The 19,298-nt window shown below is 47.2% G+C and overlaps 1 protein-coding gene across 1 annotated transcript in view; it reads left to right on the forward strand.

Moving 5' to 3' along the window:
• Positions 1-19,298, forward strand: part of Ttd14 (TRPL translocation defect 14) — a 330,131-nt gene that overhangs the window by 308,978 nt on the left and 1,855 nt on the right. The window lies entirely within an intron of this gene.

A 19,298-nucleotide genomic window follows, 5' to 3' on the forward strand; every position in this document is an offset into this window, starting at 1 on the left:
CATGTCACACCACCACCTTGGGTACCATTTGTTTCCATGTAATTGTTGCCTCTCCGTTGGATTCAGTTCTGCAAGGTGTCTGTGCTTGCATTTGTTCTTGTTTTAGTGTTTGCTTCATGAGTTTGTACTTTCAGGCATGCTGTTGACTGGATTTTGAATCATCTGAACAAATCCACAAGGGCCATGATGAGGGTTCGAACTTATGCCTGGGATGATCCCAGACGCTACCTTAGTCGACTAGGCTAAGTGTGTGTTTTGAATCATCTGTTTGCATCAAGCAACATGTATTTAGGGTTGTTTTCCCTAGGTGCCTGCTGGCATTGCCTCTGTCTGGCCAAGGTTGCTTCTCTGGAAGGTTCGGGAAGCTACTTTGGCCAGGGAAGGTTCTTGAGAGGCCATTACCCTCTTGGTGGATCCTTTCCCTGCATAGTTCAAAGGTCTTTGGCTCCTTGGCATCTCTGGAGTTGTGGGCAGATGAGACTGTTCTTGTTTGAGGGTGCGTAGGGTGTAAATAAGCTCGACTTGCTACATGCCACCTGCTCCATGTCCTCGGCTGCATTTCTCCCTAACTTTGGTATTGTTTTGGCTGGCAAGTGTCCCTTAGAACTGGTGACCAGGTTTGGTTTACTCCTGCTGGAGAGTCTGGTGTGATTTGGCTATGGTCTGCCCCTCTGAGCCTGCCCTCACTAATTGTTGTTTTTTAAGGGTGCTTGCAGTTTCTTTAGTGCCATTTGCCACTTGTTTCTGCCTTCCCTGGCTGCCTCTTGTTTGCTAAGGCAGCCAGTTCACTGGTTTGTTGCTCTTGTCTTCAACTTCTTCTCTTCTAAGCATTTGGCCTCTCCTAGGGGATGTATCATCCTTTTCAGATGACACTAGAATATGGTACAGCGAACCTCCAATCTGATGTTAGTCAAGTCTTTCAATGGGCCACAGAAAATAAATGATGTTTAATGAGGATATGTTCCAATTACTACTCTATGGAAAAAATTAACACATCAAAGCAGAAACTACACATAAAATAGTCAAACAATACTATTGAAAGAAAAAGCAATATAAAAGATTTTGGAATAATCATGTCGGAAGACATGACTTTTGAAGAACACAACAACAAAATCGCTGTCAAAGTTGCAAGAACAATGAGAGGGTGGATAATAAGTACCTTCCAAACAAGAGGTGCCATGCCTATGATGATACTTTCTAAGATATCAGTGTTCTCTAGAGGGGAATATTGTTGTACACTAACAACCCTATTCAAAGCTGGAGAAATTGCTGACCTGAAAAATGTGCAAAGATCCTTTACTGCTAGAATCCATTCATTAAAATTTCTAAATTATTGGGACCCCCAAATTTTTTTAAAATCTGTGCAGATGATGAGTCACAATAACGTGGCTGAAAAATGTTGACCACACACTAGAAAGTGAAGGGATGATGACATTTCGGTCCATCCTGGACCATTCTCAAGTCGATTGTCGATTTGAGTCAACTTGAGAATGGAACAATTGACTTGAGAATGATCCAGGACGGACCGAAACATCGTCGTCCCTTCACTTTCTAGTGTGTGGTCTGGTCAAAATTTTAAATCTGTATTCCCTGAAGTGCAGGTGGGAGAGATACATAATAATCTACACTTGGAAAATATTAGAAGGATTTTTCCAAATCAGAAACATTCCTGTTCTACAGAAATAACACCATCTAAGACCAATAGACATGACAGGATGTGCAAATTAGTTCCACTGAAGAGCTGATGTGCAATAGGCATGTTTAGAGAGAACTTGGTCAATATCAAAGGCCCAATACTTTTCAGCATTCTTCTCCCACACCCACCTCCCCATCCGGCCCGTTGGCGCCGTGAGGGGGCTTGGTGGTCGGCTGCCGGAATGTGATGCTCCATAGGACAGTTCTCTGCCCTTTTGTGGCCGTATGCTACTGCTGCTGTTTTATCCAATTATGCTGGATCGCTTTTCCTTTTCCTTATATTTCGTTTTTCTCTCCCCCCCCCTCCCCCTCTTCTATCTACTAGTCGTTTCCTGCCGACCTTTTGCTTGTTTTGGTTATTCTTTTGGACTACTTCTATTTTGATGCCTGGGTGCTTGAGGAGACATACTCATGCACCCGTAGAACTGTAGTACCCAACGTTGAGAGCGAGGGGAACCTTTTATTGTCAATCCTCCTTTCGCCACTGAACCCGATCTCGACGGACTGACGGTTCTTAAGGTGGCGTTTGTGGGGCGTATACTCACGACACACCCCTAGGGGGGCCCTGACATGATCGGCGATAGCTTCTTGTTGGGTGTCCTGCCTCTAATTGTGGCTCCATGGTGGGTATGGGGGCACATTTGTGAATGAATGTTTTTCCTCTCATTTCATGTCGAATTCTCTTGTTCTTATCCCTTTTCAGGCTCGTGGGGTGGGCGACCAAGCCCCCAAGTCGAACCGTGTTGGAAGACTGGGCTCTGTAGTCCCCGCTGCATTGGGCCCCGACCTTGCTCCTCCTCCTCCTCTGACCCTCCTGACTACTCCCCTCAGCTCCCCTCCCTCCTCTGTGGTTGGGTCGAGCCCCATGCCCCTAGTGGTGACCACCTCATCCCCTGGCACGGCTCGGTCTCTAGTAGTGACTACTGTGCCTTTTAACCCCTCTCTGGGGGTTCTCAACACCGTCCTCACTACGGCCACGCTCGCTCGATTCCTTCCCGTACTGATGCGTTTCAAGCCATGTTTGGTCCCGCTTCGTGGGCCAAATACTTTGATCTCCTCCCCCTTGATTCTATGCCTCCTGATGATTTCTCCCTCCATAGGCACCTTGTTGATTCAGTGGATGCCTCTGTTACCTTCAATGCCACCAGTTTCAGTACACGTGTTGTTGCTGCTCCTTCTCAGGATGCAGCTACCCGCTTGGCCGCCTTATCCTGCATTGGGGAGACCCCTGTTTGGGTCTCCAAGAATGCTCGGTTGAATGCCAGTGTTGGCACTATTCTCCTCTCGCACCATGTTGCGACCGGTGCTCGGAATCTGCAGGACTGCTCCGATGATATTCGGCATGTCCTCAAAGCCCAAGGTCATTCTGTCCTCCAGGTGGACTCGTTTACTTGTCCCCCTCGTGGTTGTCGCCGTCAACCCCTTCGGGTTGTGAAGATTACCTTTGGTGGTAGGACCCTAATGCCCTCTGTCATTCTTGCTGGTGCCAGATGCTCCATTCAGGAGTACATTCCCTCTCCTCGTTCAATCTAGTTCACACTGCTCCTCCTGCTTCTAATGCTGCTGGTGTCTACTCTATTTCCTGTTCATCTTGTCCTCTCCAATACTTTGGCGAAACTGGCCGTACACTGAATGACAGACTTAAAGAACACAAGAGAAGTGTTAAGTCTGCAGACACTAACAATGCTCTCTTCTGCCATGTGAGGGATTCTAATCATCCCATTGATTGGTCTTCCTCCAAAATAATCTTTCCTGCCTCTACTCTACACAGACGCCGTCTTGTAGAATCGGCTCTTATACACAATGTACCCAACATGAACTTGAGTCCTGGCTTTGTTGCTGTGGACTCTTCCCTTTCACAGTATATACTCAAATGCTCTAATCTTTCTAACAAACGTGACTTAACATAAGCTTTCCCCCTTACATTTATCTTTCTTTCTCTTTCCTTTTCTTTCTCTCTTCTCCCTTTTTCTGTTCATTGTCTTCTACGCTCCCTTGCTATCCTCTTCTGATTCCTATTACTATCTCCTTCGGTGGTTATAATAGGAGCTGACTCGTATGGGCCAATAGGCCTTCTGCAGTTCTCATTACTATTATCCCCTACACCTGACTTTCCTCCTCAGCTCTCTCTTGCCTATTTATTGCCTGACCCTACCTCCTCATCACAATCGACTTGAGAATGGTCCAGGACGGACCGAAACGTCGTCGTCCCTTCAACTTCTAGTGTGTGGTCTGGTCAACATCATGTTTTGTTCAGTTGTAGCTCTTCGGTATTATTTGCGTGCCATGGCTTCTGTATCTGGGGACTCGCTTTGGGTTGATCCGGGTTTCTTTCTTCCCTGTTCGCGGGTGTGGATCTCCCAGATCGTCCGCAGAGTTATTAAGGCTAGCCAGCCTGTGGTCTATCCCTGTGCCCATGACGTTCGTAAGTTCATTGCTCTTGCTGCCGTCTTTGGCAACACGTCCTGGGCTGACATTCGGGCACGGGGCTTTTGGCGGTTGAACAGGGTCCTGGCTGCTCGTTACCTAGTGAACGTCCCTGGGCCTCGTCTGGCCTGTGTCACTTTGGGTCGGCAGCTACAGCCAGTTGTCTCGACTTCGAGTTGAGGAGTGAGCAGCGACCACCTCCCGGGTAAGCCCCTATGTTTTCCTCTGTGGGTAGTTAGCTCCGAAGAGCCGAAGGGGCTCCCCACAGAAAACCAGCGTTGAATGTAATGAAATACCATTTTATCAGAATAGGGGTTTGTTTTGGGATGCTTACCTTTCTGGGTGCCTGACCCAACTCGATGGCAGGCATAGAATGCTTCCAACCACACGGGGGTTTCTATAGGCCATTGCTCCCCCTGCCTCTCTGAGGGAGGCCAGATTCTGGCTCGTGGTCCCAGTAGGCCCACAGAACTCCATACACATGACTGATGCCAAAGTCTGACATTAGCATATCAGCCTAGTAAGCTCCGGGGAGCCTCCGGGTCTCACCCAGAAAAATGGTGTTTCATTACATTCAACGCTGGTTTTTTTGGGGGGCACTTTCCTTTCTTGGTGCCTGACCCTGTCAATGGCAGACATAAAATGCTTCCAACTACACGTGGGTTTCTGTAGGCCATTACTCCTCGTGCCTCTCTGAAGGGGCCAGGTTCTGGCTCATTGTCCCCAGTAGGTCTAGAACTCCATTCACTTTGATGCCAGGGTCTAATACATTCATACTGTATCAGCCTGGAAAGCTCCGGGAAGCCTCTGATTCTCACCCAGAAAATAGCATTCAATTACATTCAACACTGGTTTTTCCCCTCCGGCCTGCTCATGTGCCGCAGGAGCCTTCTTGGTCTTTGGACTGAGTTTTTTCTTTTCTTTCTTCTTTTCGCTTTGTTGTGACCACTTTGGTTTGGGATTGCTTTTGGAAGGCCTTGTTTTTATTGGCCTTGACCTCTGGGGGTTGGGTTGGAGACCTTCATGCTCTCCTCCAATGCTGGGGGTTCTGTTTGTTTGGTCCAGGTAGTTGTTTTGTTTATTTGCAGCCATCTTCTTTTCTGGCGGAGAATGAGACGGCAGGCATCCGAAGGGGTCCAATTGTTGTGGATGCTTGGTTGGTTAGGCTGGGGATGCCTCATTCATGTTTTGTGTTCGGTGGCAGCTTTATGCTGCTACCTGCAGGGCCACTGGTTCTGTGCTGCTGGATGCTCTGAGGGTGGATCAGGTTTCACTTGTTCCCTGTTCCAGGGCTCGTGTGTCTCAGGTTGTCCACATTGTCATCAAGTCTAGCCAGCCTATGGTCTACCCTTGTGCCCATGATTTTAGGAAGTATGTTGCTCTTGCTGGGGTTTTTGGCAACATATCTTGGGTCGACATTCGGGTATGGGGGTTTGTGAGGTCGAACAGGGTCCCGACCGCCAGGTATCTTGTGAACGTTATGGTTCCTTCCCGGCCGTGTGTATGGCTTTGGGGCACCTGTCGCAGGCATTTGTGTCTTCCTTGTCTTGAGATTTGCAGTGCTGCCACCTCCTGGGTAAGTCCTTTCTTTTACTTATTTTGGGGTAGTTAGCTTCAGGGAGCTGACGCGGCTCCCTACAGAAAATCAGCATTGAATGTAACAAAACGCCATTATCTAGATAAACCCCGGAGGCTCCCTGACACCCTCCCATGCTCCGGTCAGCAGTTTTCATTGTTCAAAAACTGTAATGGTGGGCTACTGGCTCCCCCTTCCCACTTGTAGGTGGAATGGGGGTGTAGTGATAACCAGCGGGAGTGCTAGTTGCATGAAGTGTTGCTTGTTTGGTTTCTTTCTAGGGAAGTTATTTTGATCTTTTAGGAAGTAGATTGCATAGTGTAACAACCAGACAATGGTCTGTTCTGATTCCCCTACCTTTCTGGGTCCTTCCCGGTCAATGGCAATTATGACATACTTCAGTGTAAAGTGCTCATAGGCCATTGCTTCCTGCACGTCTCTGAGGGGACCAAGTTTTGGCTCGTGGTTCCCGTTAGGCATAAAAACTCCTATGACTGATGACCTCAAACTATTATATAGCACATATCAGTTCAGATAGATTCAAGGAGCCTCAGGGGCTCGCCTAGAAAATGGCGTTTCATTACATTTAATGGTGATTTTTGGTGTGTCCTTCAGTTTGGGTTTTCATTTTGGGCTTTGCTTGGTCCTGGGGCATTTCTTCTTCATTTTTGACCAAAGGTGCTTCATTCACTGTGGCTGTTCGTCACAGTCACCATTTCTTCTATACCCCTAGGACTACTCCTGAGACCATTTTCTTTGTTTTTCTGGTGTCCCTGGTTCCTTGTTCTGGAAGCCTGTTGTCTGCAGTGTTGTTCCATTGCCCTGGGCTGTGGCCTCCTCACAGGCCCATAGTGAGCTGCTACTTGAACTGATGGGGGTGGGCATTCTTTCCTGGGATGTGCCAGGCTTGCATATCACTGGAAAACTATTCTGATGCTGCTATTCTACTCCTTTGGGGTTCCTGGTTGCTGCTCCCTTCTGCCCCTTGTTGGTCCCATTTTATTTTCTCCATGGTGAGATAGCACCAGAAGCTACCAAATGGTGAGATAGCACCAGAAGCCACTGAATGGTGAGATAGCACCAGAAGCCACTGAATGGTGAGATAGCACCAGAAGCCACTGAATGGTGAGATAGCACCAGAAGCCACTGAATGGTGAGATAGCACCAGAAGCCACTGAATGGTGAGATAGCACCAGAAGCCACTGAATGGTGAGATAGCACCAGAAGCCACTGAATGGTGAGATAGCACCAGAAGCCACTGAATGGTGAGATAGCACCAGAAGCCACTGAATGGTGAGATAGCACCAGAAGCCACTGAATGGTGAGATAGCACCAGAAGCCACTGAATGGTGAGATAGCACCAGAAGCCACTGAATGGTGAGATAGCACCAGAAGCCACTGAATGGTGAGATAGCACCAGAAGCCACTGAATGGTGAGATAGCACCAGAAGCCACTGAATGGTGAGATAGCACCAGAAGCCACTGAAATGTGAGATAGCACCAGAAGCCATCGAGGGATCCCTCTTAGAAATTCAGCATTGAAAATAATGAAACACTCTGGTGGACCCTTGGTTGCTTCCTGTTCTTGCTCTTCACTTCCCAGGGATTTCTGCTTCAATTGAGCTCCAGAGGGTGCCGCCTGATTGATGGAAGAAGATTAAGGCACTCAAGAGGTGACATGGGCATGAATAGCCCATACGAGTGCCATCTGGCAGTGGGGGGTGGGGGTGGATGTTAACTAGCATGAATAATGACCTAACTACTGTGTTCCTAGTTGTCAGGATTTCTAATACTGCAGTTTCCTTGCTGTTGTCTGTTTTGGTTCACTCTACCTTTCTGAGCTTTTCCTCATGGTTTGGGTGATCTACAGTCCCCCCCTCCCCCCTGCTCTTTGTGCTTCTTGAGTAGACCAGATTTTGATTTGTGGTCTGCGGTGGGATTTCTAGGAGTCATAAAGGTCCTGTGTCATGTGTAGATCCAGGCAGCCAGCACCTGAGATCCTCTGAGGGGCCCACTAGAAAGAGGCATTTCATTACATTCAATGCTGGAATTTTGTTGTTGTCTGACCAAGTTTTCAAACTCATGTTAGCTAAAAAGTGTTTTGCTTCAGTATCTTGGCTACTGATTCTTTTCAAATACAGTAAAGTACGTGATAAATAGAAGTGAGCTTTGCACTGTGTAGAAGGCTTTGTATATAATGCTGAGTTTAACAACTTGTAAGGACCAAAGTGGGCATCATCAACGTGCATTAAACAAGGTTTGGGTTTAGTGGCCCAAAAAACTACCATGGAAGGCTAGCTCTCAGGTCCACACACACGCTGGCATGTGCTACCAGGTAAGTTGACATGTATATTGTGCACCCCCATGATGCATTCACTTGACTGGCTTTTGCTTTCTTGTATACCATAAGAGAAACCTATTAATAGGGTGCTTAAGCTTAGTATATGAGAACCAAGTTAATAGGGTTACCTTGAGGTTACCTTGAGGTGTTTCCGGGGCTTAGCGTCCCCGCGGCCCGGTCGTCGACCAGGCCTCCTGGTTGCTGGACTGATCAACCAGGCTGTTGGACGCGGCTGCTCGCAGCCTGACGTATGAGTCACAGCCTGGTTGATCAGGTATCCTTTGGACACCTGATCCAAAGGATTGGGTACTTAAGCTTAGCATATGATAACCTAATTAATAGGTTGTTTAAGCTTAGCTTGTGAGAACCAGATTAATAGGGTAATATAATTAAGCCTAGCATTTGAGAACTGGATTAATAGGATATGTAAGCTTAGCATATGAAAAACCCTCATTAACAGGATGCTTAAGCTTAACATTAATTAGATTAATAGGGTATTTAAGTTTATATATGATAATCTCATTAATAGGATATTTAAAGCTTTGCATGAGAGAACCAGATTAATAGGGGTACTTAAGCTTATCATGCAAGACACTCATTAATAGGGTACACACGTTTAGCATATATGAGAACCCTCATTAATAGGGTACTTAAGTAACATCTTTACAAAAGACACAAAATCAATAAAGTGACTTAAAAGCAAATTGATGGCTACGAGATCAAGAGCAGCTGTATATTAATTAGGTTCTCTTCAGTGGCTAGAATGTGTGTTCTGTGTTTTGGTTCGTTGTCAATATGAACTACATAAAAACTCTTTTGTTCCAGCCAATTTACTTTATAATCAAGTAAAAGGTTTTGTTAGTTTAATTTTATTCTTATTTAATATTTAATTTTCTGATAATATTTACATTTGTAATTGTAGCATATATATTTTATGCATTAAAATAAAATTTATTTTCTAAAATGGGTATGGCATGTTTTGCTCTTAGTTTATTAAATTAGAAGTACAGTATTTGAATGAATGTACAGTAAATGTTAACTATTTTAAAGAATGGACGAATGAATGGGGTAGTATATTGTAAGTGTACAGTTAGGTTTGTATTGCAATGCTTGTCCAGTTGGGTGTGTATTGTTGTGTGTGTGTACAGTTGCGTGTACAGTTGAGTGTGTTTGTACAGTTACATGTAATTACCCAAGTGTAGTTACAGGATGAGAGCTACGCTCGTGGTGTCCCGTCTCTTCAGTACTCTTTGTCATATAACGCTTTGAAATTAGTGGCGGTTTTGGCTTCCACCACCTTCTCACTTAACTTGTTCCATCCGTCTACCACTGTTTGCGAAAGTGAATTTTCTTATATCCTTTCGGCAGCTTTGTTTAGATAGTTTAACCCCTTAACTGCGCCAGCCAACAAAAGTCATTCTGAGTTTTTTTAATTAGGCTATATTTTAATGTTTTTTAATGTGTTCATCACACTTTGTGTTTTGAAATGAAAATAGTTGAGTTTGGAAACATTTTGACATTAACTTTACCTGAAAATTTATAAAAACAACAAAAATATGGGGTCCGTCTAATTACCCAAAACTAGCCACTCAAAGCCACCCAAAGCTTCCTGGCATTACGTTAGTAATAAATAAATAAATATGATATATTTATTCATTATAATGTTGGTGCTGAATGTAGAACATAAAAAACATACTTTTATTCTGAAAAAGTATAAGTTTATAACGAAATTAGATGAAAATAAGCTGCTGGTGACTCCAAAGCAAGTCGACGGTCCAAGCGACAATGTTTGCTGACATATGAGTCTCCTGTACCTACCTAACCTAAGCTAACCAACCTACCCAAACATAGCCCAACCTAGTAAACCTAACCTATCCAAACATAACTTAATATAACCTCTAGGCAACAGTATATTTTGAATAATTTGTTCGTCTTGGATAAGTCGCTCCACAACATTGTCCTTGGATCGTCGACTTTCTATGGCCTCTCATGCCACCTAGTTTCATCTAATTTCTTCATAAATTTATATTATTTCAGAGTAAAAATATGTTTTCTGTGGGGAGCCCCTACGGCTCCCTGGAGCTATCGGGCTAATGTATGTTATATTAGACCGGGACATTAGATAAGGAGTTCAGACCTACCAGGGACCAGCGCCAGAACCTGGCCCCCTTCAGAGAGGTTTCAGGGAGCAATGGCCCTGGAAAACCCTCTTGTTGTTGGGGTTTTCCTTATCTGCCATCGACCGGGGTTAGACACCCAGAAAGGTAGGCATAACAAAACAATCCCCACATGGTAAAAAAATAAAACAAAAAAACGAACAGATAGGTAGAAACTCCCTACAATCCCAAGGAAACAAGCAAACATCACACTTTACTGCCACGCCGATCGTCCGCGCAGCCCTTCCCGCCCCGAGAGGGGGAGGGGGGGGGGAGCCCCGGACCTACCGTGCCGGCTGCCAAGCTTCAGTTCATAAGCTAATGTTAACTGGGATAGACGCTTCTCTGGCCTCAGTTTCCTAGTGTTTGCCTTGTGTGGCGTTCACTGCCGTGTATTGTGTTGTGCCATGGCCAGGAGTACCTCATCAGTGCCGGGGCTGCATGTGCTTAGTGGCTGACTTCCCTAAGCGCCCTGTGAGTACTGCCCTTGCGTAACAGGGTTATCTTCCCTGGGGCACTCGGGAACCATTCCCGTAGAGGTTCTTGCTGCTCGGCATTTGCCTCGCCCTTGGGGTCAGCTGGGGTTTGGGGCCCTTGTTTGGCCCTGGGTAGGGATTGGTATTGTGCTGGTTAGGGCATCATGGTGTTGCACGGCCTGCCACCTAAGCGGCGGTTAGCAACACTTTGCCCGGGTTTCCTGTAGCAGTCAGCCTACGGGCCCTGGAAACCCCTGTCTGGGCTCGGTGGACCATTGAATATGTCTTCCAGGTTCCAACCCGTCTTGTACGGGATCGTTGGTTGCTGTGCCCTTGTCTCCGGGTGACAGTTGCCACTTTTACCTCCGTCATGTTGCCTGTTGGGTCACTGACACCTTGACCCAGAGTCTTGCGAGAGATATTCTCTGCTTGTTCTCCAGTACTCTCCTGATGTTATTACTGTTCAGAGTACAGGCGGCATCCATGTTGCAAGCTAGGTTAGGTTGCTGCAACACGCTAGGTTGGTTCCCACTCAGATGCCCCAAGGCTGCCCCGTTTTGGTTAGGTGCTGTTCGCCCCTTTCCCTCCCTGTTCCCGGCTCCAGACCGTCTGCGGGTTTCGGGGTCGGGGCGGGGTTTAGTTGGGGCCGAAACTCGGGTGGTTTTCGGGGGCTGCCCCATTTGGGTTGGGGGACAGAGGTTTTCGAGCCTGTTCCTCCTGCCAAGGCTTCTGGGTCTTACCAGCGGCCCTTTCTTGCTGCCTTTCCCATGGACTCTTTCTTTTCTTTAAGGGCAGAGGGCTTGGAGGACGGCTCTGCCCTAGGGCCTCTGTTGCTGGTTCCCCGGGGCTGTGGGGGATGCCTGCTAGCAATTCTGGGGCGGTTTGCCCCTGCCTGGGTTTTCTGCTTTTGGGCGGAGTTTGTCGCCCATCCAGTCTGCTTGCTTCCCACTTTTGCTGGCGTGTTTTTGTATCTTTAGCGTCGGTCATAGCCCTCTGTTCTGGCGGCCATTTTCGTCTGCCGGTTTCCCGGCGTGGCCACCAGGTCGGCGTTGCGGTTTGTTTACATGCGCCTGAGTGTGCGAGCAAGCTTCTTGGGTGAGTTTTCACCTTTTTTCAGGGGTTTTATTCTCCTGTTGTCGTTTCTTTGCTTTTCTGGGGGTTTTCTGCCCGTTTCCTGTTCCTCTGGGAACGTTTGGGTGTTGATTTTACACCGGGTTTCCCATTTTGTCTGTTTTGGGTCTGGGCCTTTGGGTTTGGGCTCAGTGTCCCTGGCTGTTATGCTTGCTCCCACACCTTGTCCCTCGGTTTTCGGTATGTTATGACCGTTTTCCTGGGGGTTCTGTCTGGGAGCTGTGCTTTGTCTTTCTGTGGTGTTTCTCCGCTGGCAAATGTGGTGTTTGGGCTCCCCCTGGTTCGATTCTGGGTTCCTTTGAGTTATAAATAAATAAATAAATGAATGTTTATTTAGGTAAGGTACATACATACAAGAGATTTTACAAAGTTTGTTGGATTAATAGGTAGAGCTAGTACATACAATGCCTAAAGCCACTATTACGCAAAGCGTTTCGGGCAGTTCTTTGGTTTCGTTCCAGAGGTTGCTTCCTCTTGAGCCCCCTTTGTGGGTTCATGGGGCTTTGTTTCCTCGTGTGTGACCTGGTTGATACCTGGTTGATGGGGTTCTGGGAGTTCTTCTACTCCCCAAGCCCGGCCCGAGGCCAGGCTCGACTTGTGAGAGTTTGGTCCACCAGGCTGTTGCTTGGAGCGGCCCGCAGGCCCACATACCCACCACAGCCCGGTTGGTCCGGCACTCCTTGGAGGAATAAATCTAGTTTCCTCTTGAAAATGTCCACAGTTGTTCCGGCAATATTTCTTATGATTGCTGGGAGGACGTTGAACAACCGCGGACCTCTGATGTTTATAGTGTTCTCTGATTGTGCCTATGGCACCTCTGCTCTTCATTGGTTCTATTCTACATTTTCTTCCATGTCGTTCACTCCAGTACGTTGTTATTTTACTGTGTAGATTTGGTACTTGGCTTCTGGTACCTGGTTCTGCCTTCTGGAGTTCCGGGGTCTTCCTGGCTTGCAGACTGATCTTTTTGGGTCTTGGCACATGTTGTGGTGGTCGTGCTGGGACTTTGAGGTTTTGTTGTCGAGGTGGGCCTTTTGATGCAGTTTTGTACCTTCTTTGCCTGGCCGGCGTGGTGCTCTCTGCCCACTGGTCGGCGGCTTGTAATTTTCTTTCCAAGTGTATGTGAATTAAAATGATATGTAACTAAATACAGTTTTGTCTACTTAACAAATTATTTTATCAGTGAAAGCTGCAATCTTATTATTACCAGCCAGTTGTGAGGTGAGTTACAAGTACGACCGTGGAAGATGTCGCTTCTCGCTGCTGAGAACACACCAGTCGAGCCTCAGTGCCCGCATAGTTTACCTTGGTTCGTTGTGTGTCTCCTTCTTCATGTACATGTGTGCACATGTACAGGTGTACACTGTGTGTGTGCACATGTGTATGTGCATACACATGTGTGAGTGTAACATACCTTGTGTGTATGTGTATATGTATGTGTATGTACATAATGTGTATATATGTGTGTACTTTTTCTTTCGGAAGGGGCTCTGTTCCCTTCTCTGTTGACGGAGCGTTGGGGAAGCAGCTTGCTCTGTTGACTCTCACATGGTCCCGCTGTTGGTGGGCACTTTTGGTTGTCTTACGGCCTCTGGCGGCGGTGGTGGACGGCTTCTCCCCCTTTGGGGGGGGGTTCAGAGCTGGCAGGGTGGGCTTCTTCCCCTGCGCTTCGTCATGTCATCTTAGTGGGTGCGTTGGACGTGGTCGATCTGCCCATCCTTCTAGGGTTCCCGTCTGCTCTTTGCAGACATGGGCCTTTCGAATCTGCGGTTCTTCTGGACTTCTTCAGTCTGCGCCCTGGATTCTATGCCCTCATTGGAGGACTGTTGTCTCCTGTCCGGCTTCTGTTGGGGCCGGGTGCCTGGATGGTGGCCCTGGACCTCCAGGTCAATTTTTGGCACGTTCCTCTCCAGTTTTCCGGGACTGGCACAGTTGGTGGTTGGGCTTCAGGTTTGCTGCTTTTGTTGCCTTCCCTATTTTGTAATTGGCACTTGGTGTTTTTTTGCATCTTTACCGGATCTTGGTGCCCTGTCTGAGTCTGCTTGAGATTCGGTGTCTGGCCTACCTCGACGACTGGCTGGTGTGGGCTCCCAGTCAGTCCGCTTGTCTGCTCGCCAGGGGTGTGGTTCTTTCCAGATCGCTGAGTTTGGTTTCCTGGTGATCTGGAGGCCATTCCATCTGTTACCGTCACGGGTTCGGACCTGGGCCTTGTTTCGGGCTATTGGGCCACTCCTTGTCTTTCCCTCCAGAAGTGTTACTGCAGCTGTGGTCCTGCATTTGGCTATTCATGAGGGGGTCCTGGGCTGCTCAGCTGTTGCTCGAGAAGTTGTGCGGGAGTCTGAACTTCGACGTGCTGGTCTGCCCGCGGGGTCGGATTTGGCTTCGGCATCTGTTTGGTTCCTTCGGAGACTCCCCTTCTGCCTCTTGCAATCGTTGGGTTCGTTCCTCCAGGGATCTTGTGTTGGTGCTGCGTCACCAGCTTCCTCTTTTGGGTTTTCGGGGTTCCGTGCCATGGCACTTCCCCAAGCCTTCGCTCGATGTGTTCACGGACGGGTCATCTCTCGGCTGGGGCTTTGTGACCAGTGCTCACCAGGTCGGCCGGGGATGGTGGAGTCTGTCCGTCCATCAGGCTCACAGCACGGTTTGGGAGTTCGTGGCTGTCTGGTTTGCGCTTCGGAGGGTTTGGGTCACTCGGTGCTCTACCATTCCGCTCCGTTCGGACTGTTCTCTGGCGGTTCTTGCCGGAACCACAGGGTTTCTCTTAAGTGTTGACCTTTGGGGTTGGTTCCTTAGAGTGGCTCGTTTGCTGGATTCTCGGGGTTTGGCTAACCGTGAGGTTCATGTCCGGGGTGTGTCCTGCGCCCTGGCGGACAGCTGTCTCGGTTCATTCCTCTGTTTGCGGATTGTCCAGTGGTCGCCGACTCGTTTGCTGGCTCTGCCGGACGTATGGACTCCTGGCCATGGAAGTCTTTGAGTCGGCATAGTCTAGGCATCGCCTATTTTATGTGGTGCCCTTACCCACCTGCGAGGCGTTCACGGTGGATGCTCTTTGGCAGGGCTGGTCGAGGTGGGGGGTACCTGTTCCTCTTCTCCCTGTCCTGCTGTTGCTTCGGGTTCTGGCTCAGTTGCAGACCATTCCCACGAGAGCAGTCCTTATGGTTCCTTGGTGGCCGGCCCAGCTTTATTTTCAGACGCTGCTTGATAGGTGTCCGAACCCAGGGCGTTTTCCCGCGGCTCCGTCTCTTTCGGCAGATCGGATCGGTCCTGTACGTGACTGGTTCGGCCTTCTCCTCGGCTCTTTGCGTCGGGTATTTTGACGCGGGTATCACCATCCGGGTGAGCCGGTCGGCTAAGCGGACAGCACGCTGGACTTGTGATCCTGTGGTCCCGGGTTCGATCCCGGGTGCCGGCGAGAAACTATGGGCAGAGTTTCTTTCACCCTATGCCCCTGTTACCTAGCAGTAAAATAGGTACCTGGGTGTTAGTCAGCTGTCACGGGCTGCTTCCTGGGGGTGGAGGCCTAGTCGAGGACCGGGCCGCGGGGACACTAAAAGCCCCGAAATCATCTCAAGATAACCTCAAGATAGATAACCATCTCTGTAGTGTTCAGGTGGCTTTGTTGACGGTGTCCCACCTGCGAGCTTCGTCTTGGCGACAGTATGACGTTCTTGGTGTTCCTATGCACTTTTTCTTGCTCTTTGTACATTGTCTTCTCTTTCGCATCGGGTTGTCTTGTCCTTTCTTGGGTTTTCAGGACTACAGTTAATTGATGTTTCTTACTGTCGCCTCGTTTTGTGCGGCACTGGCGGAGCCGCTCCGGCTTGCGTTCGGGGTGGACATCACATCTGCCCCGTTTCGTATGCTTTCTCGTGTTTTGTTTCATCTCCGGCCTGCTCATGCGTCGCCTGAGCCGTCCTGATCCTTGATCAGGGTGCCTTCTTATCTTCTCCTCAGTTTGTGGTAGCCCCATCGGTTCAGGTTTCTGCTCTTTGGTACTGGTGGTAGAATTGTACGTGTACAGCCTTTCTCCGTTCTGGCGACGGTCGAGACGGCTGCCTTCCATAGGGGTTCTTGGGTTATTGATGCTTGATTGGTTTGGCTGGGGGTGCATCCTGTGTTGTCTGGTTGCGCTTTTTGCCGTTACTTGCATACCGTGTCTGTAGATGCGCTTTGGTTTGATCTGGTTCCCCTCGTTCCCTGTTTTCAGGGTTCAGGTCTCCCAGGTTGTCCGCAGAGTTTTTCAGTCTTCCAGCCTGCGGTCTGTCTTTGCGCCCATTCTGTTCGGACATTTGCAGTTTTTGCTGCTGTGTTGGTGATGTCTAGGGCTCATTTCAGGTGCAGGGATTTGAGAGTTGCACAGGTTCTTGGCCGCCCATTCTTTATGCGTGTCTGCTCCTGTGCATTCTTGTTGCCTTGGGTCGCAGGTTGCAACCTGTTGTCTCGGCTTCGCGTTGCAGAGTTTGTGGCGACCGCCTCCCGGGTTAGCCCTTTCTTCTCTTTCTCTTTGAGTATAAAGCTCTAGGGAGCTGTAGGGGCTCCCCACAGAAAACCAGCGTTGAATGTAATGAAACGCCATTTTCTGGGTGAGCCTCGGAAGCTCCCTGGCAACCCTCCCTTCCACCGGTCGGCGGTTTTTTCGCGTTGGTTGAAGCTTAGCTTCCGAACTGAAGCTTAACAGCCGGCGCGGTAGGTCCGGGGCTCCCCCCTCCCCCTCTCGGGGTGGGGAGGGCTGCATGGACGATCGGCGCGGCAGTAAAGTGTGATGTTTGCTTGTTTGCTTGTGTTTGTAGGGAGTTTCTACCTCTCTGTTCGGTTTTTTGTTTTAGTTTCTTACCATGTGGGGTTTGTTTTGTTATGCCTACCTTTCTGGGTGCCTAACTCCGGTCGATGACAGATAAGGGAAAACCCCAACCACAAGGGGGTTTTCCAGGGCCATTGCTCCCTGAAACCTCTCTGAAGGGGCCAGGTTCTGGCACTGGTCCCTGGTAAGTCTGAACTCCTTAGCTAATGTCCCGGTCTATTATAACATACATTAGTCCAATAAGCTCCAGGGAGCCTCTGGGGCTCACCCAGAAAATGGCGTTTCATTACATTCAACGCTGGTTTTTTCATGTTCTACATTCAACACCAACATTATAATGAGTAAATATATCATATTTATTCCTTACTAACGTATTGCCAGAAAGCTTTGGGAGGCTTTGAGTGGCTTTGAGTGGCTTTGAGTAGCTTTGGGTAATTAGAGGGACCAAAACTATGTCCTTAACAATTGCACTATGAAGTTTTTGCCAAAAACAAGTGTGCAGTGCAGGGGTTAAATCTATGACCTATTGTTCGTGACATTCCAGGTCTCGGGAATTCTTCCCTATCAATTTTATCAATTCCCGTTACTATTTTGTACGTCGTGATCATATCGCTTTTTTTTCTTCTATCTTCTAGTTTTGGCATATTTAATGCATCTAACCTCTACTCGTAGCCCTTGTCCTTCAGTTCTGAGAGGCACTTAGTAGCATGTCTTTGCACCTTTTTCCAGTTTGTTGATGTGCCTCTTAAGATATGGGCATCATACAACTGCTGAATATTCCAGCTTTGGTCTAACACAAGTCAAGAACAGTTTCTTTAGTATTTTGCCATCCATGTATTTAAAAGCCATTTTGAAGTTAGAAAGTGTAACATAGGCTTCTTGTATGATGTTCTTTATGTGGTCTTCAGGTGATAGATTTTTATCTAGAACTACCCCTAGATCTCTTTCTTTATCAGAATTCTTTAAGGATTTCTCATATAATTTATAGGTTGTGTGGGGTTTTTGTTCTCCTATTCCACACTCCATAACATGGCATTTATTCACATTAAATTTCATTTACTAAGTAGTGCTCTATACACTTATTTTGTTCAGGTCCTTCTTGAAGGGCATGACAATCATCTAAGTTTCTTATCCTTCCTATTATCTTAACATCATCAGCAAACATGTGCATATACACTAATTCTGTATCGCATCTGGTAGATTGTTTATGTAGACAATGAACATTACCGGTGCAAGAACTGAACCCTGTGGTACTCCACTTGTGACACTTCTCCAGTTCGATGCATTGCCTTTGATTACTGCCCTCATTTTTCTGTCAGAAAATTTTTCATCCATGTTACAAGCCTACCTGTCACCCCTCCAGTATGTTCCAGTTTTCAAAACAACCTCTTGTTTGGAACTCTGCCAAAATCCTTGTTTAGGTCCAGATTGATGCAGTCAACCCAACCATCTCTTTCATGTAAAATCTCTGTAGCTCGATCCTAGAATCTGAGTAAATTCATTACACAGGCTCTCCCAGATGGAAAACCATATTGTCTGTCCGTTATTATATAGTTTTTCTCCAGGTGTTCTACCCATTTTGTTTTAATTATTTTTTCCGATATTTTGACTATTACACTTGTCATTGATACAGGTCTATAATTGAGGGGTCTTCCCTGCTGCCACTTTTGTAGATTGGAACTATGTTAGCCTTTTTCCACACGTCTGCTATGACTCCTGTACACAGGGATGCCTGAGAAATCAATTGAAGTAGAATGCTGAGCTCGGGATGTACATTCTCTCAGAATCTATGGTGAAACTCCAACTGGGCCAACTGCTCTATTCTTACTTAGCTCCTTGAGCATTTTTTCACTTAGTCTCTTAGACACCTCTATGTGCTCTGTGTTGTTCTCTGCTCTGGAATTTTTATTATCTCTGGTTCTCTGAAGATTTCATTTTGTTCAAACTCACTTTGGAACTTTTCGTTTAATGTTTCACACATTTCCTTTTTAATTTTCCGTGAACCTGTTTCCCATTTTTAACGTCTGAATATCATCCTTCTACCTGCAATTTGAGAGAACTCAGCTTCAGAACCTTATAGAGAAGACACAGAGGAGATATGATAACTATGTACAAGATCTTGATGTGAATAGATCAAGTGGATAAAGGAAGACTGTTTAAATTGAAAAGAGATGGGACAAGGGGACACAAGTGGAAGCTGGATATGCACTTGATTCAAAGAGATGTAAGGAACTTCTCATTCCCTATACCGGTAGTGGGCAAGTGGAATGCAGTGAAGGAATGAGTTATTGAAGCCAAGTCCATCCACAACTATTAAAAAAAATATTATGAAATGTTAATACTGAAAATGGTAATTACCAAGTCAGGTATGAATGGCTAGGAGGTGGTGCATAAAGGGCCAGATCTAACTTTCCTGTATTCGCTGATAGGTAAGCACATGACAAAATTGGTAAATCATCTAGGACATAAGTCACCAAAAAAAGTCTATATTAAGTTGATCTTTGCCCAGTTTTAATTCAATTGTGCATCCTTATCATCGCCCTAAGAAAAGTAATTTCAGATTATGTAAGCATTACCTTGACATGTTTCCTTGCTAGAATAGAAAATCATTTTGAGGCAATGTAGTAACTTGAACCACATCCTGATGATTCCCAGACACCTGCTTTAATTGACTGCCACGATGGTGCAAAAGTTG

Source organism: Procambarus clarkii, chromosome 31 (assembly GCF_040958095.1).
Source record: "Procambarus clarkii isolate CNS0578487 chromosome 31, FALCON_Pclarkii_2.0, whole genome shotgun sequence".
Taxonomy (NCBI): Eukaryota; Metazoa; Arthropoda; class Malacostraca; order Decapoda; family Cambaridae; genus Procambarus; species Procambarus clarkii.